The 27,877-nt window shown below is 47.0% G+C and overlaps 4 non-coding genes and 2 pseudogenes across 4 annotated transcripts; 3 read left to right on the forward strand and 3 right to left on the reverse strand.

Annotated features, from left to right (window-relative positions):
* Window positions 1–212: 212 nt before the first annotated feature.
* On the forward strand, window positions 213–420 carry LOC125993041 (U2 spliceosomal RNA; annotated as a pseudogene).
* A 4,614-nt stretch (window positions 421–5,034) lies between these two features.
* On the reverse strand, window positions 5,035–5,119 carry LOC125993046 (U5 spliceosomal RNA; annotated as a pseudogene).
* A 1,301-nt stretch (window positions 5,120–6,420) lies between these two features.
* Window positions 6,421–6,586, reverse strand: LOC125993052 (U1 spliceosomal RNA). The gene has a single exon (XR_007489957.1). It is a non-coding gene; the product is annotated as a U1 spliceosomal RNA (small nuclear RNA).
* A 14,122-nt stretch (window positions 6,587–20,708) lies between these two features.
* On the forward strand, window positions 20,709–20,818 carry LOC125993050 (U5 spliceosomal RNA). The gene has a single exon (XR_007489955.1). It is a non-coding gene; the product is annotated as a U5 spliceosomal RNA (small nuclear RNA).
* A 4,947-nt stretch (window positions 20,819–25,765) lies between these two features.
* trnas-gcu (transfer RNA serine (anticodon GCU)) lies at window positions 25,766–25,847 on the reverse strand. The gene has a single exon. It is a non-coding gene; the product is annotated as a tRNA-Ser (tRNA).
* A 1,398-nt stretch (window positions 25,848–27,245) lies between these two features.
* LOC125993054 (U5 spliceosomal RNA) lies at window positions 27,246–27,357 on the forward strand. Its single transcript, XR_007489959.1, has one exon. It is a non-coding gene; the product is annotated as a U5 spliceosomal RNA (small nuclear RNA).
* The last annotated feature ends 520 nt before the right edge of the window (window positions 27,358–27,877 follow it).

Consider the following 27,877-nt stretch of genomic DNA (forward strand, 5'->3'; position numbering starts at 1 on the left):
GTCATCTTAACCGAGAGCGACTTCTACATATGTGCAAAGGGTTTCATAGAGTAGAGAAAGCTAATAAAGCAAGAAAAGTGTTACAGCGATATAATGGCATAGCTCAAGCTCCCTAGCTAATCACATGTGCCAAAGAGGCCTATTCTAACAAACCGTTGGTGAGAATGGGTAGACGGGGAAGCCTGTAAGCGAGTCCCTCACTCGCATACTCCATCGCTTCTCTGCCTTTTGGCTAAGATAAAGTGTAGTGTCTGTTCTTGGGTTTGGGGGATTAAGAGAGCTGACCGTAGAAGAGAGAATTTTAACCATAAAAGTGGTGATTTTACCCTTGCTTTTACTAATCAGTTCTGTTTTCATCCCAGCAAGTAAGTTGCTTTTAGAATTGGACCGAGCCATTTTTTACTTCACCTGGAAATCCAAGTCAGAGGGACTGAAGAGGGACACCATGAAGAAAAAGAAAAAAAAACAGAGGAGAAGGAGTCCCGAACTGAAAACTCTTCCTCGGAAGCAGATATGTTGCCCTGCACCTGCGAAGCGCGCTCGTTACACCAAATGCATCGAAAAGCCAAGCAATGACACGATTCTGGATGGGCTCATACTGTCACGGTCGGGTGGTGGAGCATGGAGCAGGACGACCAAGTGCAGCTTGGACCAGGGTTTATTGAAGCAACTCAAAATACAGACTCGGTAAACTGACATGACTTAAACAATAACTTGACTGACTGACCGGGACGTGGAACAAGAAGACAGCAGGACATGACGGCACCAAGACAGGACGACACACCGAACGACAGGAACCAAAACAAATGACCAAAACCAATGACCAAAACCAATGATCCGACAGGGAGAGAGGGGCAGACAGGACTTTTATACACGACAGGTAACGAGAGGCAGGTGGGAACAATCACACTGATCATGGGCACACAGGAGGGGAGGGGCGAGCACACAGACAGAAACCAAGACAGACACATAGTGGAGCAGGGCGAGACGTGACACATACCTCCGGAAACTAAAGCTAATACCCATCGACCAATGAATTCCTGTGTCTTTTAACGCGCCACCTTCTTATTTCTTCACCAAAAAGTTTTTGAGGAACTTTAAATTAGAGCAAGAAAATAGTGACATTTTAACAAGTCACAGATCTATGATCTCTGTCGTACAGCGGGAAGTGGTTTGTCCAGTGCTCTGACCCGCATTCGGCGAGCCCACAACAGTTTGGCACAACGTCAACCACCCCGCCCTCTCGAAACAAACTTGTTGGGACCTGTCGTGGATGGTGGCCCATGATGGCCTCCCAGTCAGGTCCGTTATGCACTCCCGGGGCATATCAGCGCTCTCAACGTGCCCCCGACCTGGCTGTGGCGCCCAGGAGTCAGTGTGGCACCTGCTCAGGTAGTTCATGGCTGCCGTATACCTGTGGGCGACCTGCAGTTCCCGGCAAGGGAAGTGTTGAATGCAGACATCAACATCTCAACAGACCCTTCGCACCCAGGTTGCAGCCTGTTTGAACTACTCCCCTCCGGACGCCGTTATAGAGCTCTGTACACTAAAACCAGCAGACACAGAGACAGCTTCTTCCCCCAGGCTGTCGCTCTGATGAACTCACACCACTCTTAGAGTCTCAGAGTCATTACTGTGCAATAACATCCCGCTTTCCACACCTTTTTTGTTTACACTGTTTGTACTATGTGTCCTCTCTGCATCCATTGCAGCCTGGTCATCCTAGAAGAGGGACCCTCCCATCTGTGGTCTCTTCTCAAGGTTTCTCATTTCCCCTAGCTGGAGTTATGAGTTTTTCCTTGCCCTCTTGGGAGTTTAAGATCAGTTTAAGATCAGGGGATGTTTGAGAATATCTTTCATTTTTCACATGTTGTTGTTAATCACCTAAATGTTGAACAGAGGCTGTGATTTACCGAAGTCAAATTCCTTGTTTGGCACGCTCAAACATGGCGAATAAAAAACTCTTGAATCTTGAACCTTGTACTCTATGGGGTGAGCCCGTTGAAAATCAAGTAAGAAGACTTTACAAAGCAGTGGCTCACTTTTGCTGCCATCAAAGACGCCATGTGGACTTCCAGAAATTTGCTGGTAAGGAGGCACAGACAGACAAGGAAATGATGGAATTGGGCTAAAATGGTGCACGAAAACAGTGTGTATTCACCTTTATATTTTGCTTCATGTAGCCTTATCAAAATGAATAAAACTTCTCTCTGTATGTGCATTCACGTGTAACATTGAAGGAGGTAGATATTTTGTTTCAATATTTAAATAAATACCATCATTGTCTATTAAGACACTAAAAGTTGATGGAACATTTTTTTTGTAGGGCTGCTGTGTTTTAACAAGGAAAGACTCATGTGCTTATGGATGAAGACGACTTGTACTTGTGATTGTGCTTGTGAACAGTAAAGAGGAGTGCTTGTGCAATTGACAGGGTTGGTTATTGGTTTTTATTTAAAAACAATATTTTTTGCCAAATTACAATAGACTGGCATGTGCCAATTCAAATGGGTCCCACCAGAAGTTAAACTGCATTGATAAACGAAGCCCCTTCGTTAGTCATCACTTTACCGTGGAGGAGGGGTTTGCACGCCCCAATGATCCTAGCAGCCATCTTGTCTGGGGCTTCATGCCCCTGGTAGGGTCATCCATGGCAAACGGATCCTAGGTGAAGGGCCAGACAAAGCACGGCTCTCACAAGCCCCTTATGAAGAAAAACATAAATGGATTTTGTTTTCCCTCGCCCGGACGCGGGTCACCGGGCCCCACATCTGGAGCCAGGCGTGGAGGTGGGGCTCGAAGGCGAGCGTCTGGTGGCCAGGCCTTCGCCCACGGGGCCCGGCTGGGCACAGCCCGAAAAGGAAACATGGGTCCCCCTTCCCATGGGCTCACCACCTGCCGGAGGGGCCAAAGGGGTCGGGTGCAGTGCAAAATGGGCGGCGGAAAAAGGCAGGGACCTTGGCGGACCGATCCCTGGCTGCAGAAGCTGACTCTTGGGACATGGAATATCGCCTCTCTGACTGAAAAGGAGCCCGAGCTGGGCGTGGGAGGAGTTTGGCGAGGCCATGGAGAATGACTTCCGGATGGCTTCGAGGAAATTCTGGTCCACCATCCGGCGTCTCAGGAGGGGGAACCAGTGCACCGTCAACACTGTTTACACTGGAGATGACGTGCTGCTGACCTCGACACGGGACGTCGTGAGTCGGTGGGGAGAGTACTTTGAAGACCTCCTCAATTCCACCGACACGCCTTCCATTGTGGAAACAGGGCCTGGAGACTCTGAGGTGGACTCTCCAATCTCTGGGGTCGAACTCACTGAGGTAATCAAAAAAGTCCTCTGGGGCATGGCCCCGGGGGTGGATGAGATCCGCCCAGAGTTTTTAAAGGCTCTGGATGTTGTGGGACTATCATGGCTGACACGCCTCTACAGCATTGCGTGGACATCGGGGACGGTGCCTCTGGATTGGCAGACTGGGGTGGTGGTTCCCCTCTTTAAGACGGGAGACCGGAGGTTGTGTTCCAACTATAGGGGAACCACACTCCTCAGCCTCCCTGGTAAGGTCTATTCAGGGGTGCTGGAGATGATGGTCTGTCGGGAGGTCGAACCTCGGATTAAGGAGGAGCAGTGTGGCTTTTGTCCTGGCCATGGAACAGTGGACCAGCTCTACACCCTGGGCAGGATCCTCGAGGGGGCATGGGAGTTCGCCCAACCTGTCCACATGTGTTTTGTGGACTTGGAGAAGGGGTTCAATCGTGTCCTTCGGGAAGTTTTGTGGAGGGTGCTTCGGGAGTACGGGGTGCTGAGCCAACTGATAAGGGCGGTTTGGTCCCTGTATCACCAATACCAGAGTTTGGTCCGCATTTCTGGCAGTAAGTCAGATTCTTTCCCAGTGAGGGCTGGACTCTGCCAAGGCTGCCCTTTGTCACCGATTCTGTTCATAATGGTTATGGACAGAATTTCTAGACGCAGCCAAGGCGTTGAGGGGGTCCAGTTCTGGGACCTCAGCATTGCGTCTCTGCTTTTTGCAGATGACGTGGTGCTGTTGGCTTCTTCAAGCCGTGATCTCCAGCTCTCACTGGGGTGGTTCGCAGCCGAGTGTGAAGTGGTCGGGATGAGGGTCAGCACCTCCAAATCCGAGGCCATGGTCCTCGGTCGGAAAAGGGTGGGATGCCCTCTCCGGATCGGGGATGAGATCCTGCCCCAAGTGGAGGAGTTCAAGTATCTTTGGGTCTTGTTCACGAGTGAGAGCAGGATGGAGCGCGAGATCGAGAGGCGGTTTGGTGCAGCGTCGGCAGTAATGCGAACTCTGTACTAATCCGTCGTGGTGAAGAGAGAGCTGAGACAAAAGGCAAAGCTCTCAATTTACCGGTCGATCTACGCTCCTACCCTCAACTATGGTCACGAGCTTTGGGTCGTGACCGAAAGAACGAGATCCAGAATACAAGCGGCCAAAATGAGTTTCCTCTGCAGGGTGTCCGGGCTCTCCCTTGAGAAGCTTGGTCATCCGGGAGGGACTCGGAGTAGAGCCGCTGCTCTTCTACGGTGAGAGGAGCCAGATGAGGTGGCTCAGGCATCTCATCAGGATGCCTCCTGGACGCCTCCCTTTGGAAGTGTTCCGGACATGTCCCACCGGTAGGAGACCTCGCGGGCGATCCAGGACGTGCTGGAAAGACTATGTCTCTCGGCTGGCCTGGGAACGCCTTGGGATTCCCCGGGTTGAGTTGGATGAAGTGGCTGGGGAGAGGGAAGCCTGGGAGTCCCTCCTAAAGCTGTCTCCCCCTCGACCCAACCCGGATAAGCGGAATAGGATGGATAAATGGATGGATGATAAACGAGGTTTTAAACGTGATTGTCTGTCTGCACTCGGCATAATTTCTCTGTTTATGTGAACATGTTCACACGTGCCGGTATGAATTATGTGAACGTATGATTGTTGCACGGAGTATGATATAGGCGGCTATCCGTTGCAATATTGATATTCTTTCGCAGAGCATCAACAAATTGAGATATACTCTTATTGTTCCTCTCCACGGAAATGGTATACTCTTTATTGTTCCTCTCCACAGAAATCTTTAGTAAAAGGCGAAAGATTTATTCGATCTGAAGAGAAACGAGTGATCTGAAAATCTGAGTCAAAACGGGCCACCCCACTGCTGGTCTCACTAAATTCACAGGCGGTCTCACACTCAAATTGCAGCAACCATTCCTTCTAATACAAACAATAGAAGTTGATGGATTTACTATACTTACAAGGACTCAAGCAAAATAGAATGTTTAAACGAGTATTTTGTGTTCATTAATGTCTCACTTACTTTAAACATTGTTGGCGCACAGGATTGTAGGTATCTGATCGAACACTGATGGCGCTCGTTCTTTCAATTATATTGGGCGTCTATTTTGATTATTGATGGTAAAAACAGTTGTATGTCTTGGTACGTGTACTTTTGGTCTGAGAGAACGGGAAATGATCCCATCCCTGTGTTTTATTTGAAAATTTGTAATTTCATAACTTTATTCAACACAAATCGGGAAACAAAATACGATCGTAATTTCTCAAATGATTTTTCAAACTTCGGAAATGCTCTATGTCTCCCTTGTGTCGCAAATAATTGAGGCTTTTGACGTTGCTGGCATGGTTTGGAGTGTAATTCACCTCCACTGCGTTGGTGGCGTTTGATATTTGACATTAGAAAATATTTCTGTCATTTTACTTTAGAAAGTAAAAGTTGTTTTCTAGAAATCCATACTTGTGATGTATGAGGAACAACAATCGGGCGCATTCTTAAAAAGACAGACCTACAGCCGACAAAAAGGTTTTGATACGTTCATATCATATGACGAGTCAGGAACGTGGTAATTACATATTATTTTGCATTTGCTAATTTGGTGAATACAGTTTAGCGAGCAAATGCACAGTGTTAGAGATTCGCTCAGTCCAACTTATTTTGCAAGAACCACACGGGAGACGAGTAAGTCCCTTTAGACACCTGCAGGTGGAGAGTCCATTCGTCGCTGTGCGTACAGCGATGTTCGAATGGAGGTCTGACTCTCGCCTCCTGCAAGAGCATTTTTATTAAGAGAAACAGGGTGGGGGTAAGAGTGGACTGAATAGAGAAAGCCCTTGACCTCTAGTCAAAACATAGCAAGGGGTGTTTTACGACTTTGTGTAGGATGGGACACGCTAGGTGATTTATCACAGGTTGCATTCCAACATAAGCATAAAACTAATCTAGCTAGGTTATTTATTACAGGCTGCATTCCAACATAATCATACGATAAGGATAATCTGGAGAACCCTGACACACAGTTCCAGAGTACAGTTAATTACATAATCAAAAGCGTTCAGTGTGTCACAGCATCGCAGACTTAAACTCCATGTGCATACTACTGTGCTTAATTTTTGTTTTCATCAGAAAGACCAGAGGAGAGCGCGAACACAGTCCCCCACTACCAGAAATAATGCAGTCAAGATTCACACAGTAGGGGAATTTGCAGAGGTCAGCACAACCGTAGTGCAATGGCTGAGCCTCACATGGGGTGAACCACCTTCTTGATCATGGGCCGACGTCTTTACCGCACACGCCATCTTCAGTCACGGGCTTAATTGCTAAAAACGTGTGGCACACATACACACTCAGTGGATGAAACAGGATTCGTAGAACTGTTTAAGTCAAAGTCAAAGTCAAAGTCAGCTTTATTGTCAATTTGTCCACATGCCGAAGACATACAAAGAAACCGAAATTTCGTTCCCCCCTATCCCATGGTGACAAGACATGGCCCACAACAGACAAACAAGTAAACAAGTATAACAAAAGCGTGCTGAATAAATAATGAATAAATAACACAACAAATAAATAAATAAATAAGAGGAGCAAAAAAAGGAGCAAGTGTGCGTACAGCAGACATTCCAGAAAATAGCGCAACAGTGCCGCACGCTACGCAGAAGGGGGTAGCGAGTTCAGGGCCCTAACAGCCTGGAGAAAGAAGCTGTTGGCGAGTCTGGTGGTGCGGGAGCGCAGGCTCCTATACCTCTTCCCAGAGGGCAGAAGGTCAAACAAAGAGTGAGCCGGGTGACTCACATCTCTGGCAATCGAGGTTGCCTTGCGGGTGAGATGGGAGGTGTAAATGTCCTTCAGGGAGGGGAGCGAAGCACCAATAATCTTACCAGCCGTATTCACTATGCGCTGCAGGGCCTTCAAGTTCTGTTCAGTGCAGTTACCACCCCAGACAGCGATGCAACTGGTGAGGACGCTCTCAATGGTGCCACGGTAGAATGTAGACAGGACTGCCTGAGGAGCACATGAACGCCTGAGCTTCCGCAGGAAGTACAGGCGGCGCTGAGCTTTCTTTGCCAGTGACGAGGTGTTTGCGGACCAGGAGAGGTCCTCACTGATGTGCACCCCCAGGAACTTGGTGCAGCTCACCCACTCCACCACAGCACCGTCGATGATCAGCGGCAGGTGTGTTGTGTGACCCTTCCGGAAGTCAACAACGATTTCCTTGGTCTTATTGACGTTCAGCAGGAGGTTGTTGTCCCTGCACCACATGGTCAGAAGGTCAACTTCCGACCTGTACCGAGTCTCGTCGCCCTTCGTGATGAGACCCACCAGAGTCGTGTCGTCAGCAAACTTCACTATGCGGTTGTCGCTGTAGGTCGCAGTGCAGTCATGCGTCAGCAGGGTGAAGAGCAATGGACTGAGCACGCAGCCCTGGGGGCCCCCGTGCATGCATTGCCTTTTTTAACCTGAGAACCCTAAAACTGTATGAATTTGTATTTATTGAAAACGTCCAACATTACCACTGAATAATATTTTTTTTCCTGAACAAGTTTTGAAAATGACAAATATATCAAATAACAATAACATAAACAGTTCACCGCCACACAGCCCCAAGCACCGGCATCGACTTCCAGGCGTGTGGCAGCGTGGACTTCCATCCCTGGAGGTGGCACTTCCAGCCACAGAGGTGGAAGAGAGCTCCATAGAATAGGACCGGGTGTGCGTGAAACATATAATAGTTTTTCAAACCTTCTGTGTCACTCCAAATCATTAAATCCTTCAAACTAGTGGTAGAGTGTCCGCCCTGAGACTGGAAGGTTGTGGGTTCAAACCCCGGCCGGGTCATACCTATAAAAATGGGACCCATTGCCTCCCTGCTTGGCACTCAACATTAAGGGGTGGAATTGGGTGTTAGATCACCAAATGATTCCCGAGCGCGGCACCGCTGCTGCTCACTGCTCCCCTCTCCCCCAGGGGATGGATCAAAATCACACGGGGATGGGTTGAATGCAGAGGACAAATCTCACCACACCCAGATGTGTGTGTGATGATCATTGGGAAAAAAAAAAAACTCTTCGTCCTCTGTGTCACTTACAAGCAAAGCCACTAAAGATGCCGGTAGTACATGGGGCCCTTCGTCATCTTCGTCATCCCGTGATCGAATCCTTTGTCCTTTAAGTAAACAACCGCCGCGCCGCTGATGTCACTTGCAGTTCAAACTACAGTAATCCCTTGCTACATCACGGTTCGTTTGTCCATTTTTCGTTTTTTTTTTTTATTTTGAAAATTTGTGACAAAAAATCACGTATAAGTTGCTCCTCAGTATAAGTCGCCCCCCCACCCAAACTATGAAAAGAAACGTGACTTATAGTCCAGAAAATACGGTAATGACAACACACAATACAACAAAACACAACACAACAATACTTACCTTTCCTTTAAAATCTTTTTCTCTACCTAACACAGACAGATAATGGGAGAATGTGTCACAATGTGAAGGAGATGTATTGGGTAATGCAGAAACAAAATAAAAACTATTATTTAATGTTAGACACATTATCCACTAGGCTACTTTCCTCTTGACATTCATTAAATTGACAACGAAGGGACTTGAACCCCTTAATCTTCTGATCCAGTCAGTTAACTCCACTTGAATCTAGGCTGTAGATTTACTGTATATGCTCAAAAATCATTGCACTGCTATCACTTGTCAGAATTTCCTGTATGGCTATCTGGCCTAATGGATAAGATTTCAAATCTAAACAGGTATTCATGTCTAGTGTATCATCAAATTGAAAGAGGAAAATATGTCACGGTCGGGTGTGGAGCATGGAGCAGGACGACCAAGTGCAGCCCGGACCAGGGTCCACCGAAGCAACTCAAAATACAGACTCGGTAAACTGACATGACCTAAACAATAACTTGACTGACCAGGACGTGAAACAAGAAGACAGCAGGACACGACGGCACCAAGACAGCACGCCAACACCGAACGACAGCAACCAAAACCAAAACCAATGATCCGACAGGGAGAGAGGGGCAGACAGGACTTTTATACACGACAGGTAACGAGAGGCAGGTGGGAACAATCACACTGATCATGGGCACACAGGAGGGGAGGGGCGAGCACACAGACAGAAACCAAGACAGACACATAGTGGAGCAGTTGGGGGCGAGACGTGACAGAACCCCCCCCACAAGGGACGTCTCCCGACGTCCCAAAAAAAAAAAAAACTAGGGGAACCGAACCGCGCCGCACTCGGGCGGCGACTTGGGGAACCGAACCGCGCCGCACTCGGGCGGCGACGTGGGGAACCGAACCGCGCCGCACTCGGGCGGCGACTTGGGGAACCGAACCACGCCGCACTCGGGCGGCGACTTGGGGAACCGAACCGCGCCGCACTCGGGCGGCGACTTGGGGAACCGAACCGCACCGCACTCGGGCGGCGACTTGGGGAACCGAACCGCACCGCACTCGGGCGGCGACTTGGGGAACCGAACCGCACCGCACTCGGGCGGCGACTTGGGGAACCGAACCGCACCGCACTCGGGCGGCGACTTGGGGAACCGAACCGCACTCGGGCGGTGACTTGGGGGAACCGAACCGCACTCTGGCGGCGACTGCGGGGAACAGATCCGCACTCTGGCGGCGACTGCGGGGACAGATCCGCACTCTGGCGGCGACTGCGGGGACAGATCCGCACTCTGGCGGCGACTGCGGGGACAGATCCGCACTCTGGCGGCGACTGCGGGGACAGATCCGCACTCTGGCGGCGACTGCGGGGACAGATCCGCACTCTGGCGGCGACTGCGGGGACAGATCCGCACTCTGGCGGCGACTTCGGGGACAGAACCGCACTCGGGCGATGACTGCGGGGACAGATCCGCACTCGGGCGGTGACTGCGGGGACAGATCCGCACTCTGGCGGTGACCTAGGGGACAGAGCCGCACTCTGGCGGTGACCTAGGGGACAGAGCCGCACTCTGGCGGTGACTTCGGGAACAGAACCGCGCTCGGGCGGCGACTTGGGGAACACAACAGCACACGGGCGGCGACTTGGGGAAACAGAACCGCACTCCGCGGAAACTCGGGGAAACACAACCGCACTGGGGCGGCGCCTTGGGAAGTCTGTACAGCGATCGGCGGCCACTCACAAAGTCCGTACAGTGATCGGCGACATTCGGAAGGCGGGGCTGTGCGCGGCGGCAAGAGCCATCACGCGCCGCAGCAGAGGGAGCGGAGCCAGGGACGATCGCGGATCCGACGCAGCTGGCTTGGATGTCTGGCGACGTTCGCGGGTCCTGCGACGCTGGGGTGGAGCCCGATGGCGGCCGTGAGTCTGATGACGCCGGGGGGGCACTCCGATTGCGGCCGCGGGTCCGGCGTCGCGGCAGCGAAGTCCGACGACGGTCGCAGAGCTGATGGCGCCGGGGGGGAATTCCGATGGCGGCCGTGAGCCCGGCGTCGCTGGAGCAAGATCCGATGGCGGCTGCAAGCCCATGGCGCTGGAACATGCTCGGATGTGGATCGTGCGTCGCAGCGGGAGCTGGTGGTGAAGGGTGGTCCAAGCGCTGGCCGCTGTGATGGTCGGATCATTCTGTCACGGTCGGGTGTGGAGCATGGAGCAGGACGACCAAGTGCAGCCCGGACCAGGGTCCACCGAAGCAACTCAAAATACAGACTCGGTAAACTGACATGACCTAAACAATAACTTGACTGACCAGGACGTGAAACAAGAAGACAGCAGGACACGACGGCACCAAGACAGCACGCCAACACCGAACGACAGCAACCAAAACCAAAACCAATGATCCGACAGGGAGAGAGGGGCAGACAGGACTTTTATACACGACAGGTAACAAGAGGCAGGTGGGAACAATCACACTGATCATGGGCACACAGGAGGGGAGGGGCGAGCACACAGACAGAAACCAAGACAGACACATAGTGGAGCAGTTGGGGGCGAGACGTGACAAAATATAGGTAAACTGTTTTTGTGCTGTTTTGATCTTTGTTGTGGTGACCCCAAATGTCAGTGACAAAAGCCAAAAGAAAGAGGCACATTTTTCATCTGATGTACAATTTTTAATTTGTTTCTCTTGACTCCAGTTGAGCAACCTGTGCTTGCTGATATTCACAATCCCTGCTTACTTTGCTGCCCTACCCCTTAAAAGAAGAAAAAGTTATTTTAGTCTGAGCAACCTGCTCCCTACTGAAAATAGGGTTTTCAACTAAGGTTTCCAACTAGGACTAGGGTTTCCAACTAGGGCTAGAGTTAGGGTTAGGGCTAGTTTGGACTAGGTATATAAAAAGTCTGCCCCACCTGAGGACCGAACTCTTGACCTTTAGATTGTGAGACTGGCATGCTAGCACCTGCATTAATGAGGCTGTGCATTTACAGTTTTACAATTCTTTTTTACTGTAAAATTGATCCAACCACCGGCCATTTCAATCAAACTGAACTTCACAGAAAGATAAAGTGACTTTTAGTCTGAGCATTCTGAAACTAGGGTTTCCAACTCGGGTTAGGGAAGCCAACTAAGGTTTCAAATTGTGGCCAGGGTTTCCAACTGGGGCTTCCAACGAGGATGAGGGTTTCCAATTCGGGCTAGAGTTAGGACTATATAAAAGTGTGCCCTGTGTGAGGGTCGAATTTACGACCTCCAGATTATGAGACTGACACACTACCACTTCCGCGAACGAGGCTATGCATTTGCAATTTGTGCAATTGTTTTTTACTGTAAAATTGATTCAACCACCGCCCATTTTGATCAAACTTAACTAGGCTAGGGCTAGGATTTCCAACTAGGACTAGGGTTTACAGGTAGGGCTAGATTTAGGGTTGGAATATATATAAATCATGCACCGTGTGAGGATCAAACTCTCGACTTTCAGATTACGACACTGACGCGCTACCGCCTGCGCCAACGAGAATTTGTGGCACCTGTCTTAAAATTCTATTTTACTGTAAAATTGATTCAACCACCGGCCATTTCCATGAAACTGAACTTCATCAAAAGAAAAAGGTACTTCTGTCTGACCATTCTCAAAGTTGGGTTTCCAACTGGGGCTAGGGTTTCCAACAAGGGCTCGAGTTAGGGTTAGGACTAAATAAAACATAGCCCCGTGTGAGGGTTGAACTCACGACTTTCAGTTTACTAGACTGACGCGCTACCGCCTGCGCTACCGAGGCCATGAATAGTTGGTTTTACAAAGCTATTTTACTGTAAAATTGATTCAACCACTGGCCATTTCAATTAAACTCAACTTCACAGACAGTAAACCTTATTCTATGTATTATTTATTATTCTTTTCTATACTGTCAGAAAGGTTTTGGTTTCTGATTTCTTTTTTGTTGTGCTGACTCCCCCCCAATCTCCATTTTCAGTGCAACAAAGTGACAAAAACCAAAAGAAAAAATGCTTTCTCTATTGCACACTAGAGCCAGCATTTCCAACTAGGGCTAGGGTTTCCAACTAGGGTTCCAACTCCGGGTAGGGTTTCAAACTAGGAATTCCAACTGGGGCAAGGGTTTCCAATTAGGGTTTCCAACTCGGGCTGGGGTTTCCAATTAGAGACAACATTGGACAGCTGCCACTTGTTGGGAACCTTTAAATGTTTAGTCTTATCAACGAATGTGTTTCAGAGGCCAGATTTAAAACGTGGCTTCTGGTTTTCGTGAACCAAACCCATTAAAAAAAGTGAAAGAATGAAACAGTTCTTAATAGGAGAAGCCTGGTTAGCTCAGGTGGTAGAGCATGCAAGTCTTAATCTCAGGGTTGTGGGTTCTATCCCCATATTGGGCAGCCCACACTTGTCGGGAACCTTTGATTCTTTCTTATCAATAGATGTGTTTCAGAGGCCACACTTAAAACATTTCTCTATTTCCCCTAACCCATTCAAAAAAAATGAAAAAATGAAACAATTCCAAGGTCGAAAAGCCTGGTTAGCTCAGTGGGGAGAACATGCGACTCTTAAACTCAGGGCCGTGGGTTCGGTTCCCACATTGGGCATCCTTGCTTGTTGGGAACCGTTAAACAGTCTTATCAAGGCCACACTGAAAACATGGAGTATTTCACATGGCGATGTGGCCTAATGGATAAGGCACCTGACTTCGGATCAGACGATCCCTTTCATAGTCAATTTAACGTGTCATGCTTTGAAATCAAAAACTTGACTTCAGTCTGAACCAACTCTTGACTGATTGATTGAACTTTATTCATCCCACAGCAGGGAAATTCACTTGTTACAGCAGCGCATATCAGTGCAATAATAATACGAGTGCAAGAATAGAACAAGTGCCAGAATTACAAAAAAGGGTAAATAACAGACAAGGATAAACACAAGTGCTGCTAGTAGAGACGAAACACATTCATTTCATCAGGCGGCATGCATGTTGTAAAGTCTGACAGCAGAGGGAATGAAGGACCTGAGGAACCGTTCCTTCCTACACCGAGGGTGCAAAAGTCTGCCGCTAAAGGAGCTGCTCAGGAACCGCACACTCTCATGGAGGTGGTGAGAGGTGTTGTCCATGATGGATTTAAGCTTAATCAACGTCCTCCTCTCACCCACAACCTCAATGGAGTCCAGGGGACAGCCCAGAACAGAGCTCGCTCTTCTGAGCATCTTATTCAGTCCCCCCCTGTCCCGGTCACTACTGCCCCCACCCCAGCAGACCACAGCGTAGATGATGGCCGAGGCCACCATAGAGTCATAGAAGGTCCGGAGGAGAGCCCTGCACACACCGAAGGACCTCAGTCTCCTCAGCAGATGGAGGCGACTCTGGCCCTTTTTGTACAGGATATGGGTGTGATCAGTCCAGTCCAGTCCAGTTTGTTGTTAAGGCGAACACCCAGGAATTTGTAGTTCTCCACTACCTCACTGTCCGATCCCTGGATGTTCATTGGAGTGAAGATGGGTGCTGTCCTCCCGAAGCTCACAATCAACCCCTTCGTCTTGCTGGTGTTGTTCACCTGATGCTGGTTGAGCTCACACCAGCTGACAAAGTCCTTGATGACCAACCTATATTCCAGATTGTTCCCCTCTGCGACATTTCAAACAATGGCCATGTCGTCGGAGAACTTATGGATTTGGCAGTGTGCGGTGTCGTGGGTAAAGTCTGACGTGAACAGGGTGAAAAGGAAAGGAGCACCCTACCCTGGGGGACACCAGTGCTGCAGTGCACCACGTCGGACTCACTGCGATGTAACCTCACAAACTGCGGCCGGTCGGTGAGGAAGTCCGTTGTCCATGCAGTCAGGCACTGGTCCACACCCGCCTTCTCCATCTTCACCCTAAGCAGTGACGGCTGGATGGTGTTAAAAGCGCTGAAGAAAACAAAGAACATGATCTTCCCAGTGCTCCTGTTGTCCTCCAGGTGAAGCAGTGTTCTGTGCAGTAAATAAATCAATGCATTGTCCACCCCAACACCAGGCAGGTAAGCAAACTGCAGGGGGTCCAGCTGCGCTCCCACTAGTGAACGCAGGTGACCCAGGATGATCCTCTTCATAGTCTTCATCAGGTGGGAAGTCAAGGCAATAGGCCTGAAGTGGTTAGGCTCCTTGGGGCATGGCACCTTTGGTACAGGGACCACGCAGGAGGTCTTCCACAGTACTGGGACCTTGTTCAGGCTCAGGCTTAGGTTGAACAGGTACCTGACCACACCACTCAGCTGGTCCGCACAATCCCTGAGCAGTCTCGGCCAGATGCCGTCTGGGCCCGGGGTCTTCCCTGCTTTGATCTTTCTGAAGTGAACCTGAAGATCTGTAAAGAAGAGGGGGATGTCGGAAGACCAGGGTGATGGAGTGGAGACAGGAGACAGAAGAGTGACTCCGGGGGAGGGGGTTGGTGAGCTGGCGGGGGGGCTGGAGTGTCGAAGGTGGTAGAAAAAGATGCGGAGCGAGGTGAAGGGGTGGGGGGGAGGCGGAATCAAATCTGTTGAAGAACAGATTGAGTTCATGCACCTGTTGGATTTTGTCCACAATTTAGGGAGCGCACTATCTGCGCCTCACGGCAAAAGTCATTGCCAATCACCAGTTATCCAATGTACTCACTGTGTGCTCGTTTGATTTCTTCAGATTTAGGAAAATGCTAAGACACTGAAGCAGAAATTAGACTTACACAGGTTGGTTGAGTTCAATCACAATTCTTGTTCAGAAAGCTCTGTCTTCAGGAAAGTACAATACAGCGCTGGGCCTTTCAAGAGCGCAAAGTCTCCATTCAGAAAAGGCCACGTTCAAGGTTCTTTGGTCAGCTTATATTCAGTCGGCCAGTGTGGGCCGAGTTTGATGGGTGATGAGTCTTTGGGGTGGGGCAAGTTCACAGGAGAGTTTGATTCCATGGGAGTGGGTGCTGGTTCGGTGAGAGCTGGTTCCGTGGGGTTGGGTGCTGATTATGGGAGATTCGATTTGTGGGGGCTGTTGTTGTCCTTTCCGTCTTTCAGCCTTGACGATCGTCTTTGGCTTGGCTGTCTCCCTCTGGCACCTGCTGGTTTTATCTCCAAGTGACCTTCCTGTAAACATTCTTGCACATATACTGTTCCACCTCATCCATTCATCATTCTTTCAATTTTGTCATTTTGTACGGAATTATGTGAGCTTTTGGCTGTGACATCATCTACCTATTTATTAATGTTCCCTGACCATGCAAAGTTTGTACTCACCACTTACCATGTTTTTGTTTGTTTGTTCTTTTGATCTCCATGTACTTGCTTACGTCATCATATTCTTAGTTTAATCATGCTTTCAACCATATCTTTTCTTTGTTAGGCAAAATATTTCCCTCTGTCCAGAACGTTCAGTAGTAATCGAAAACTGATGTCTAGAATTAGTCAAAACATAAGATACAATCAAGTACTGAACATTTTTAGACGACTTTGGCAGTGTCCGTGATTTAGAAAATCATCAGGCATGCATTGAACAGTTCCTTAAGGGTCATTAAGCTATTCAGGCAATATATCAAAAAACATTTGTTATTTCAAAGTGCTCAGAAATATATATATCAGATCATAAAGTTATAAAAACCTTTCTCATTACCACTTATCAAAAATGTCTAGTTATGTCTTCTTTATTGATTTGGTGTGTAGGTATAATTATATGTTTAAAATGTTTCTTTTATTTATTTAATATGTGAATATACTTGTCTGCTTATGTACTTTATTCAATGAGGTTTGAGCCAGGGCTGTGGACTCGGTCGGATTTTTGCACCGAGTCCGGCCTCTTGACCACCGAGTCCGAGTCCGGGTCCTAGTCCGGCTGTCAATTTTTTCCGTTAATTCATGTGACTGCTTCGTCTTTAGTCAAGGCTAATTTAGATCAAAATCTATCAGAACGAACGCAACTGCTTTCACACTGGCTGGTTCGGCTTATATAGGATCCCTTGCTGAGAGGGCGGACGTAAAAGTGAGGCGACGTTCCAATCGGACGTCGGATCGATAACATTTTCCCTGCCCCACCGGAGTTGTGCTAGTTCATAACGTAGATCACTCGAGGCATAGTCATAAATGTACGGTTGACAATTTAACCGATAGAAGTGGATACATTGGAACATAACCTACACTCTAATATATTATTTGACATGGTATTAAATGCGTGGCTTTACAAAAATGGTCATTGAAGCCCACCCTTAGCCCTGAGTGCCATTGGCATGAGGCAAAACGCTTGAAAACACTCTTGCCCAATTAAATAACCATTCTGAAACACGGGACATGTAAGATAATATTTTTTAATCATTAATTACACCATTATAGCTCAGACATTTATCTAAACACAAATAATTAGTGACGACCCCACAACTATCGAAACACATCAATGATATAAGCTGGGTGACATAATCGTCCTTGACATTGGTACATAATGTAAACATTAGCCTAAGTGCAACTCAACGTGGCCGCATTGATCGTAAGCAGGGCTGTGGACAGTATTCCTACTCGCATTCTGAGCAGCATGATGAAAATAAAATTGAACATGATTGTTTTATTGTCGGACTCGGTGGACTCGGTCAAAATCAGCACCGAGTCTGAGTCCGAGTCCGGCAAAAATGACAGAGTCCGACCGAGTCCGAGTCCCCGAGTCAGAGTCCAAGTCCAGGAATATAGGTACGTTTTGTGTGCCAGATCTTCATTACAGCCAATAGCAGATTTCTGATTAAAGGTACAAAAAGAAAAGCAATGACTATGTGTGTCCGCTGGTTCTTCTCTGCAACACGGGAAGTTTGCATTCACTACAGTTGTGCCCATCGGCAAAAGGCAGCCCCCAACTACCACATGAGTAGCCGACAGGCCTGTTCTAAAACAACTCACTGATGAGGACATATTATTTTCAAGGAATGTTCTAGAAGTAATCGTTGTTAAAAAAAAAAAAAAAACACATGATGGTGGTTCTTGGAGATCACTGTTTATATATACACACACAAATATATATATTGAGTCTAGGGAGACAAATACACCGCAAACTGTGGGTAGGTGTCAGGTGATGAGCCACAGAAAAAAATCACAGTTACCACAGAAAGATGACAAGCCTCATTTTGAAGCAGAGCTAAACATCAGGGATGAGAACGGCAAATGAAAAAAAACACTGATATATTGATCAAAACCAGAGCACATTTCTTGGCTTGCTTATCCGAGTCGACAGCATAGACATGGAGACTTTCAAGGCAAGTTACCCCAAGTTGCGCAGCGGTCTGGGTTAGCTACAACAACCATACACCATAAAGGTCAAGCCAGGTGCCGTGCCATATTCAGTAAAAAAAACCCAGGAGGATTCCACTACCACTGGTGGGTGAAGTCAAGAGAGAGCTCCAGCGCATGGAAGCTCTGGGCGTCATTAGTCGGGTGAAGGAGCCAACTGATTGGTGTGCCGGCATGGTGGTCGTGCCCCAAAAGGACAAAAGCAGCATTTGAAGACCTAAAGAAAGCTCTGTCCTCTCCTCCGGTGCTGGCTATGTATGACCCGGGCAGACACACCAAAGTATCTGCTGATGCATCATCGTATGGGTTGGGGGGGCGTAATTCTTCAGAAATGAGGGGAAGGATGGAAGCCTGTGTCTTACGCATCACGGTCACTCACTCCAACTGAGCAACGATACACACAGGTGGAGAAGGAAGCTCTGGGCCTCACATGGGCCTCACATGGGCCTGTGAACGGTTTCGGGATTTCCTCATTGGAAAGGAGTTTTGCCTGGAGACCGACCATAAACCCCTTCTCATCCTGCTTGGAGCCCAAGCACTGGATCTTTTGCCACAGAGAATCCAGGGTTTCAGGATGAGGGTGATGCGCTACTCATACTCCATCGTGCACGTACCAGGAAAGTCGCTTTGGACAGCAGACACACTTTCACGTGCAACCTGTAAAATTACGCATGTCCACTGATGACCAGGAGCTGATGGAGAGCACAAACATATTTGTGGACTGTGTCACTGAGAGTCTACCTGTCAGCTCATCATATACAGAAAACCTGAAAGAGCAGTTGAAAGCCGACAGTGTCTGCTCGCGTGTCATGACCATGTGCATGGAAGGATGGCCAGCACATGCAAAACAGGAACCAGCGCTAAAAAATGACTGGCCGGAGCGAGCCACATTAACAGTGAAAGATGCTAAAGGACACACGACTGGTAATACCTTCCGCAATGAGGAACGACGTGCTGTTCAAATTACACGAAGGACACTTAGGTGTCCTGGAATGTAAATCACGTGCACGTCAATCTGTGTGGTGGCCGGGACTCAGCCAGCAAGTGAACAAAATGGTACTGAACTGCAGGACATGCATACAAGAGCGACACAACCCAAAAGAGGCACTCGTGCCATCAGGGTGCCCTGAAAGACCTTGGCAAAAGTTAGGAACAGACCTTTCTACACAAGAGGCAGAATAATCCTCTAAGGCAGTGGTTCTTAACCTTTTTGGAGGTACCGAACCCCATCAGGTCCATATGTGCATTCAACAAACCCCTCTTTGGGGGGCGGGTTAAACGAACCCCATCAGTTTCATGTGCACATTCACCGAACCCCTCTATATAGGGGGGGATGACATACCAACAAATCAGTGTGACTTCTGCTGTTGCCTTTGCAAGAACAGTTCAGATATGCGTTATCACGAATTTACACGATATTCAGGTGTGTTCAGCCATCCGTGGGCGGGGGGGGGGGTCGCGGGGCGGGGGCGGGGCAATGACTTCCCAGCTCTGCCGAACCCCTGAAGCCGACTCACCTAACCCCTAGGGTTCGATCGAACCCAGGTTAAGAACCACTGCTCTAAGGTCTGACGAGACAAAGGCAGTCTACCCTATGATCCCTGGAAAAAGGGAGATGTGGTATTATCGTATGTTGAAACTATAATAGTATATAGTTTGTTATTGGAGGTCTCAAATAATGTTGACAGTTGGGGGCTCTGTGGTGCGCCAGGGGCATTGTACTGCTATGTAAGACATGAGTGGGGAGAAAATAAAAAGTTGCTGAATAAAGAAGTTGCATTCGCGTTCATCTCTACTCCGTATAAACACAACAGTCGTGGACTGCGTTCGCGCTCTCCCCTGGTCTTTCTGATTAAAACAAAAATCACACGCAGTCGTACGCACATGGAGTTTAGGTCTGCGGTGCTGTGACACACTGAATGCTTTTGAGCATGTTATTAACTGTACTATGGAACTGTGCATTTGCTTGCTAAACTGTATTAACCAAATTAGTCAATGCAAAATAATATGGAATTACCACGTTCCTGACTCGTCATATGATATGAACGTATCAAAACCTTTTTGTCGGCTATAGGTCTGTCTTTTTAAGAATACGCCCGATTGTTGTTCCTCATACATCTCAGTATAGATTTCTAGAAAACAACATTTACTTTCTAAAGTAAATTGACAGATTTATATTCAAATGTCAAATATCGAACGCCACCATCACAGTGGAGGTAAATTACACTCCAAACCATGCCAGCAACGAGAAAAGCCTCAATTATTTGCGACACGAGAGATATAGAGCACTTCTGAAATTTGAGAAATCATTTGAGAAATTACGATCGTATTTTGTTTCCCGATTTGAATAAAGTTATGAGATCACACGTTTTCAAATAAAACACAGAGATGGGATCATTTCCCATTCTCTCATACCAAAAGTACACGTACCAAGACATACAACTGTTTTTACCTTCAATACTCATAATAGACGCCCAATCGATAGGTGACGCTGTTTGAAAGAAGGTTTGATCAGGTACCTACAATCCTGTGCGCCAAAGATGTTTAAAGTAAAAAAGACATTAATGAAAACAAAATACTTGTTTAAACCTTCTATTTAGGTTGAGTCCTTGTAAGTATAGTAAATCTATCAACGTCTATTGTTTGTATTAGAAGGACTGGTTGCTACAATTTGAGTGTGAGACCGCCTGTGAATTTGGTGAGACCAGCAGTGACGTGGCCCGTTTTGACCCAGATTATCAGATCTCTCTTTCTTTTCAGATGGAATAAATCTTTCGCCTTTTACTAAAGATTTCCGTGGGGAGGAACAATAAGAGTCTATCTCTACCCATTCTCACCAACGGTTTGTTAGAATAGGCCTCTTTGGCACCACTTTTATGGTTAAAATTCTCTCTTCTATGATCAGCTCTCTTAATCCCTCAAACCCAAGAACCGAGACTACACTTGATTTTAGCCAAAAGGCCGAGAAGCGATGGAGTATGCGAGTGACGGACTCACTTACAGGCTTCCCCGTCTACCCATTCTCAGCAACGGTTTGTTAGAATAGGCCTCTTTGGCACATGTGATTAGCTGGGTAGCTTGAGCTATGCCGTTATATCGCTGCAACCCTTTTCTTGCTTTATTAGCTTTCTCTTCTCTATGACACCCTTTGCACATATGTAGAAGTCGCTCTCAGTTAAGACTACAAGGTCACACGTCATCACACAGGCTAGGCAGAGTCGCCTCCTTGCAGAAAGGCGGCCCAGAGTAGTATAAGAGCAGGAACCTTGGCGCTGGGAGAGGGACCTTCTTTCGCATCTCGCAGAAAGGGCTCCACAGCTGTGCATCGATCATTCTGGCATACATCAAATAGTTAAACTGTGAAGGCTGCCTCTTGGTAATTACTGTTAGCATATCGAGCATTAAAGATAAAGAACTGGGATCAAACCTAACAGGTTACAGTACGGAACAGAGTGCTGCTCTTCTGGGCACTAATAAATCGGCAAACTTGTCTGATGACTTATTTGTTCACTCTTCTTCACCCGCAGTAATAAATATAGTTCACGAGGCATATATGCTTCCCCTTTCAGCAGTCTCTATCCAAATACACAGTGTAGATACCTATTAAAATGGTAGACCCGATGAACATGAAAGGCAAAGATGGATAATTCGCCAAGAACTTTCCAGGGTCATCATATGTACAACGGCTGCACCGAAAGAGTTGGGCCAGAATAGAGCGGAACTCATGCAGAAGTGCATGAACACCACCTTGCTGAAAGAATAAAACCAACACAATGCATGAATTCACGACAAATGACATACCAGCAAATCGGTGTGACTTCTGCTATTGCCTTTGCGAGACCAGTTCAGATATGCTTTATCACGAATTTATAAATCTGGTGTGTTCGGACCTCCGCAGTGGAGGCTCTGCTGAACCCCTGAGACCGACTCACCGAACCCCTAGAGTTTGACCAAATCCAGGTTAAGAACCACTGGTTTAGAGGCAGTTATTTCTGCAAAAGGAGGATCTACTAAATATTGCTGTCATTTTTCTGTTGGAGTTTCCAAATGTATGCACCTGCCTCTTTTGTTTAAATAATGATTGCACACTGTCTGCAAATCCTATAAACTTCATTTCACTTCTCAAATATCTGTGTTGATCACTGCCATCATCCGCCATGCATGGATTCGGGCCATCTGATTGGTTCCTTTGCCCCCCCATACACACAGGAATTGGTTAGGACTTGATTAGTAAATGCTAGGAATCGTTTTGCCTGTCTGTTCAGAGCAAGAAACAAGCCACTAGCCCCACGGGAAGTTGTCATTTTCTGTAAGCTTGTGTGTATGTAAATTTGTCATGGTCCAACGTAAGACTATTTAGGGTGAATAAAAAATAACTGCAACAAGTTTATTCTGCTATTAACCAGATTCAAACTGGGGTTGCAGCCGCCTCATTGCTATATTATGGCCAATATGCAGTTGCATGTTTAGGGTCTTTTCTCTAGGAACTTCAGCCACGACACCCAGGCAGACCATGAAAGAATGTCGATGTTAAAATGTTGGTTGAACTATCCAATAACTACGCAGATCCGATGATTCCTAAGACTTGAGATCAGACAAAATTGGAAAGACTATTTTTTGATGGTGTCTGTGAGTTACTTCAACCCAAAAGTTCACATAAATTACACATAGCTAATGTTGACCACAAAATGGTATGTGAGCTGGCCAGGAGTCCTGGAATCTTTTGATTTGTAGACAGATGCGTTATCCATTGCTCCACGAGCCCCGCAGGAATATGTGGCTTATAAACTTGTGTGTAACACTTTTGCAAAAATGAAAAACAAAAAAAAAATGGGTGACATTATTTGAATATGCCATGATGCTTTATCCATTGCGCCATTCGCCCTACAAGTTAAGGCTATCGACCGCAAACGTGAGGAAAATCGTCATTGTCCAAAAGATGGCTGTTCAGCAATAGTGAGCAAGGGACAAATTCCACATAGTTATTTGAGTATGCCATGACCCTGATTCGAACCAGGGTTGCTGCAGCCACAACACCGAGTACTAACCACTATATGATCATGGCCAATATGCGCAACTTATTTAACGCTACTGCATACAGGCCATGATCGTGTAGTGGTTAATGGTTGTGTTCCATTCGAATCCGGGTTATGGTATAATCAAATTACTTTGATGAATTTGTCTGCTGGTCACTGTTGCTAAGCAGCCTTCCTTTGGACAATGACAGTTTTCCACACAAGTTTACAGTCGATACAGTCTTGTAGGGTGAGTGGCGCAATGGATGACACATGACGGCAGATTCAAGTGATGAGAATCGAAACAACAGATTCAAGAGACCCAAGGTAAATGAACACAACCCGTTTCGTTTCAATTGACAGCCCATGTGACATGCACCTCAGATGAAATGGGGCTAGTTGATCAACAGCAATGTTTTAACGAAGGGATCATCTGGGAGTTAAACCCCAGACCTCTCACACCCAAAGCAAAATTCATACCCCTAGACGACTGGTGTCAAACTCGAGGCCCGGGGGCCAGTTATGGCCCACCGTATCATTTTCTGTTGCCCGCAACGACAAATTGTGCATTAAATCTATGTCATACTAACATTGCAAATTGTCGGAACTTTTAAGAATCTTCTTAAAATTATTTTTGAAATATGTGAAAAGTTTCCACGAGTCTGATTTGAAAAAGCAATTATTTGTCAGTTTGTTTTGTAGCTTATACTGTATATAATATGAGGCGTTTATTTATTTGGGTTGACAGTCATAATGGCCCATCGAGGGAAACTTTGACTACAATGTGGCCCGCGACAAAAATGAGTTTGACACCCCTGCCCTAGACCAACGTGCCTCAAAGAAAGCTTGCAGACCATGGTACATTCTGTGTAACATTGGCCTGTCATATGAGAAAGGACTCATATGTGAGGTTGCTGTTTGTGGACTTCAGCTCTGCCTTCAACACCATTGTGCCGCAGCGACTCATCTGCAAACTCGATGAGCTGGGCCTCAGTACCTCCCTCTGCAACTGGATACTGGACTTCCTCTGTCAGAGGCCTCAGGTGGTGCGTGTTGGCGACAAAATCTCCGCCAGCATCACGCTGAGCACGGGGGCCCCCCAGGGCTGCGTGCTCAGTCCATTGCTCTTCACCCTGCTGACGCATGACTGCACTGCGACCTACAGCGACAACCACATAGTGAAGTTTGCTGACGACACGACTCTGGTGGGTCTCATCACGAAAGGCGACGAGACTCGGTACAGGTCGGAAGTTGACCTTCTGACCACGTGGTGCAGGGACAACAACCTCCTGCTGAACGTCAATAAGACCAAGGAAATCATTGTTGACTTCCGGAAGGGTCACACAACACACCTGCCGCTGATCATCGACGGTGCTGTGGTGGAGAGGGTGAGCTGCACCAAGTTCCTGGGGGTGCACATCAGTGAGGACCTCTCCTGGTCCGCAAACACCTCGTCACTGGCAAAGAAAGCTCAGCGCCGCCTGTACTTCCTGCGGAAGCTCAGGCGTGCATGTGCTCCTCAGGCAGTCCTGTCTACATTCTACCATGGCACCATTGAGAGCGTCCTCACCAGTTGCATCGCTGTCTGGGGTGGTAACTGCACTGAACAGAACTTGAAGGCCCTGCAGCGCATAGTGAATACGGCTGGTAAGACTATTGGTGCTTCGCTCCCCTCCCTGAAGGACATTTACACCTCCCATCTCGCCCGCAAGGCAACCTCGATTGCCAGAGATGTGAGTCACCCGGCTCACTCTTTGTTTGACCTTCTGCCCTCTGGGAAGAGGTACAGGAGCCTGCGCTCCCGCACCACCAGACTCGCCAACAGCTTCTTTCTCCAGGCTGTTAGGGCCCTGAACTCGCTACCCCCTTCTGCGTAGCGTGCGGCACTGTTGCGCTATTTTCGGGAATGTCTGCTGTACGCGCACTTGCTCCTTTTTTTTCTGCTCCTCTTATTTATTTATTTATTTATTTATTTATTTATTTATTTATTTATTTATTTATTTATTTATTTATTTATTTATTTATTGTTGTGTTATTTATTCATTATTTATTCAGCACGCTTTTGTTATACTTGTTTACTTGTTTGTCTGTTGTGAGCCATGTCTTGTCATCGTGGGATAGGGGGGAACGAAATTTCGGTTTCTTTGTGTGTCTTTGGCATGTGGAGAAATTGACAATAAAGCTGACTTTGACTTTGACTCCACACAACGATAGACAACAGTGTTTCAAAGAAGAGCTCGTCCGGGAGTTTAACCCGGGCAATCAAAGAACCCTAGGCGAGAATCATTCCCCTGCACCAATGAGCCCCATAGTAGACCAGCTGACCCCATTACATTCCAGCAGAATTTCAAAGATTCTCCCAGAAGGTAAACTTAAAAACACATGGAAGAACACACACAGGTGAAAAAAATGTTTCCTGCTCAGCTTGTGGCCAAAGATTCTCAGAGAAAGGAAGCTTGAAAAGACACACAACAACCCACACTGGTAAGAACCCTTTTTCCTGCTCAGTTTGTGGCCAAAGATTCTCTCAGAAGGTAAATTTAGAAACACATGCAAGAACACACACAGGTGAAAAGCCTTTTTCTTACTCAGTTTGTGGCCAAAGATTCTCAGAGATGGGAAACTTCAAAAGACACACAAGAACCCACACTGGTGAGAAAAACCTTTTGCCTGCTCAGTTTGTGGTCAAAGATTCTCAGAGAAGCGACAGTTCAAAACACATACACAGGTAAGAACCCTCTTTCCTGTTTAGTTTGTGGCAAATATTCTCTCAAAGCAAGCCTTCGACGAGGATGGGATTTGAACCCATGCGTGCAGAGCACAACGGATTAGCAATCCATCGCCTTAACCTCTCGGCCACCTCGTCTTGTGTTGATAAGTCATGTTACGTATGTTGTGCGAAGATACTTTGGATGTGAATGAACCCGACGAGGATGTGATATGAAATGATGAGTGGAGAGCACAATGGAGTAGCAACCCATCGCCTAAATATTTCAGCCATCGCATCTCATGCATGAGTTGAATAGGCGACGTGATATGGTATGTACGGTGTAGTATAAGCCGCAAGGTAAAATGATACGATACTTTAGATGTGTAACGAAGAAAAGGTAAGCCACAAAATAAGTGACACTGTAAACAAAGCAAAACGTTTTTTCAATGTTGTCTCACCCCAAATCTTTGGGATCATCGGATCTGCACAGTTGGATAGTTCCACCGACATTTTAACATCAACATTCTTTCATGGGTGTCTTGGCTGAAGATCCTAAAGAAAAGACCCTAAACTTATTGTATGCGATTGCATATTGGTCATGATCGTATAGTGTTGTGGCCGTAGCATCACCGGAACGAATCTGGGTCATGGCGTCAGTAAATTACCTTGCTGAATTTGTCCGTTGTTCACTGTTGCCAAACAGCCTTCTGTTGAACGCAGGCTTCCAGACATTACGTCCACCTATGTTTTAACATCAACTTTATTTCATAAAGTTCTTCCAAATTCATCTTGGTGAAACTCCCTCCCTCAGGTGTTCCCATCTTTTTTTAGGCCTGGCTGCCACGAGGCAGCGGTAGAAACAAAATATGACCCTGAAAGGGCACGCCCAAACCGGCTATGATATTAATCAAAATTCGTTCATCACTAAAATGCAGTCCTCAGGTCCATGTCATATTCGCTACCAATCGGAATGTAACGGACAGATTTATATTCAAATGTCAAATCTCGAACGCCACCGTCGCAGTGGAGGTGAATTACACTCCAAATTCACCTCCACTGCAACGACAAAAGCCTCAATTATTTGCGACACGAGAGATATAGAGCACTTCTGAAATTTGAGAAATCATTTGAGAAATTACGATCGTATTTTCTTTCCCGATTTGTGTCGTTATGAAATCACATGTTTTCAAATAAAACACAGAGATGGGATCATTTCCCATTCTCTGATATCAAAAGTACACGTACCAAGACATACAACTGTTTTTACCTTCAATACTCAAAATAGACGCCCAATCGCTGTTTGAAAGAATGTGTTCGATCAGGTACCTACAATCCTGTGCGCCAACAATGTTTTAAGTAAAAAAGACATTAATGAACACAAAATACTCGTTCGTTTAAACCTTCTATTTAGGTTGAGGCCTTCTAAGTATAGTAAATCTATGAACGTCTATTGTTTGTATTAGAAGGAATGGTTGCTGCAATTTGAGTGTGAGACCGCCTGTGAATTTGGTGAGACCAGCAGTGGGGTGGCCCGTTTTCACCCAGATTATCAGCTCATTCTTTTTTCTCTTCAGATCGAATAAATCGTTCGCCTTTTACTAAAGATTTCCGTGGGGAGGAACAATAAGAGTCTATCTCTAGCCATTCTCACCAACGGTTTGTTAGAATAGGCCTCTTTGGCACATGTGTTTAGCTGGGTAGCTTGAGCTATGCCGTTATATCGCTGCAACCCTTCTCTTGCTTTATTAGCTTTCTCTTCTCTATGACACCCTTTGCACATATGTAGAATTCGCTCTCAGTTAAGACGACAAGGTCACACGTTATCATACAGATTAGGCAGAGTCGCCAGAGTAGTATAAGAGCAGGAACCTTGGCGCTGAGAGAGGGACCTTCTTTCGCATCTGGCAGAAAGGGCTCCACAGCTGTGCATCGATCATTCTGGCATACATTAAAGAGTTAAACTGTGAAGGCTGCCTCTTGGTAATTGCTGTTAGCATATCGAGCATTAAAGATAAAGAACCGGGAACAAACCTAGCAGGTTACAGTACGGAACAGAGTGCTGCTCTTCTGGGCACTAATAAATCGGCAAGCTTGTCTGCTGACTTATTTGTTCACTCTTCTTCACCCGCAGTAATGCATGTAGTTCACGAGGCATATATGTGTCCCCTTCCAGCAGTCTCTATCCA

The sequence above is a fragment of the Syngnathus scovelli genome, unplaced genomic scaffold (assembly GCF_024217435.2).
Source record: "Syngnathus scovelli strain Florida unplaced genomic scaffold, RoL_Ssco_1.2 HiC_scaffold_25, whole genome shotgun sequence".
NCBI lineage: Eukaryota > Metazoa > Chordata > Actinopteri > Syngnathiformes > Syngnathidae > Syngnathus > Syngnathus scovelli.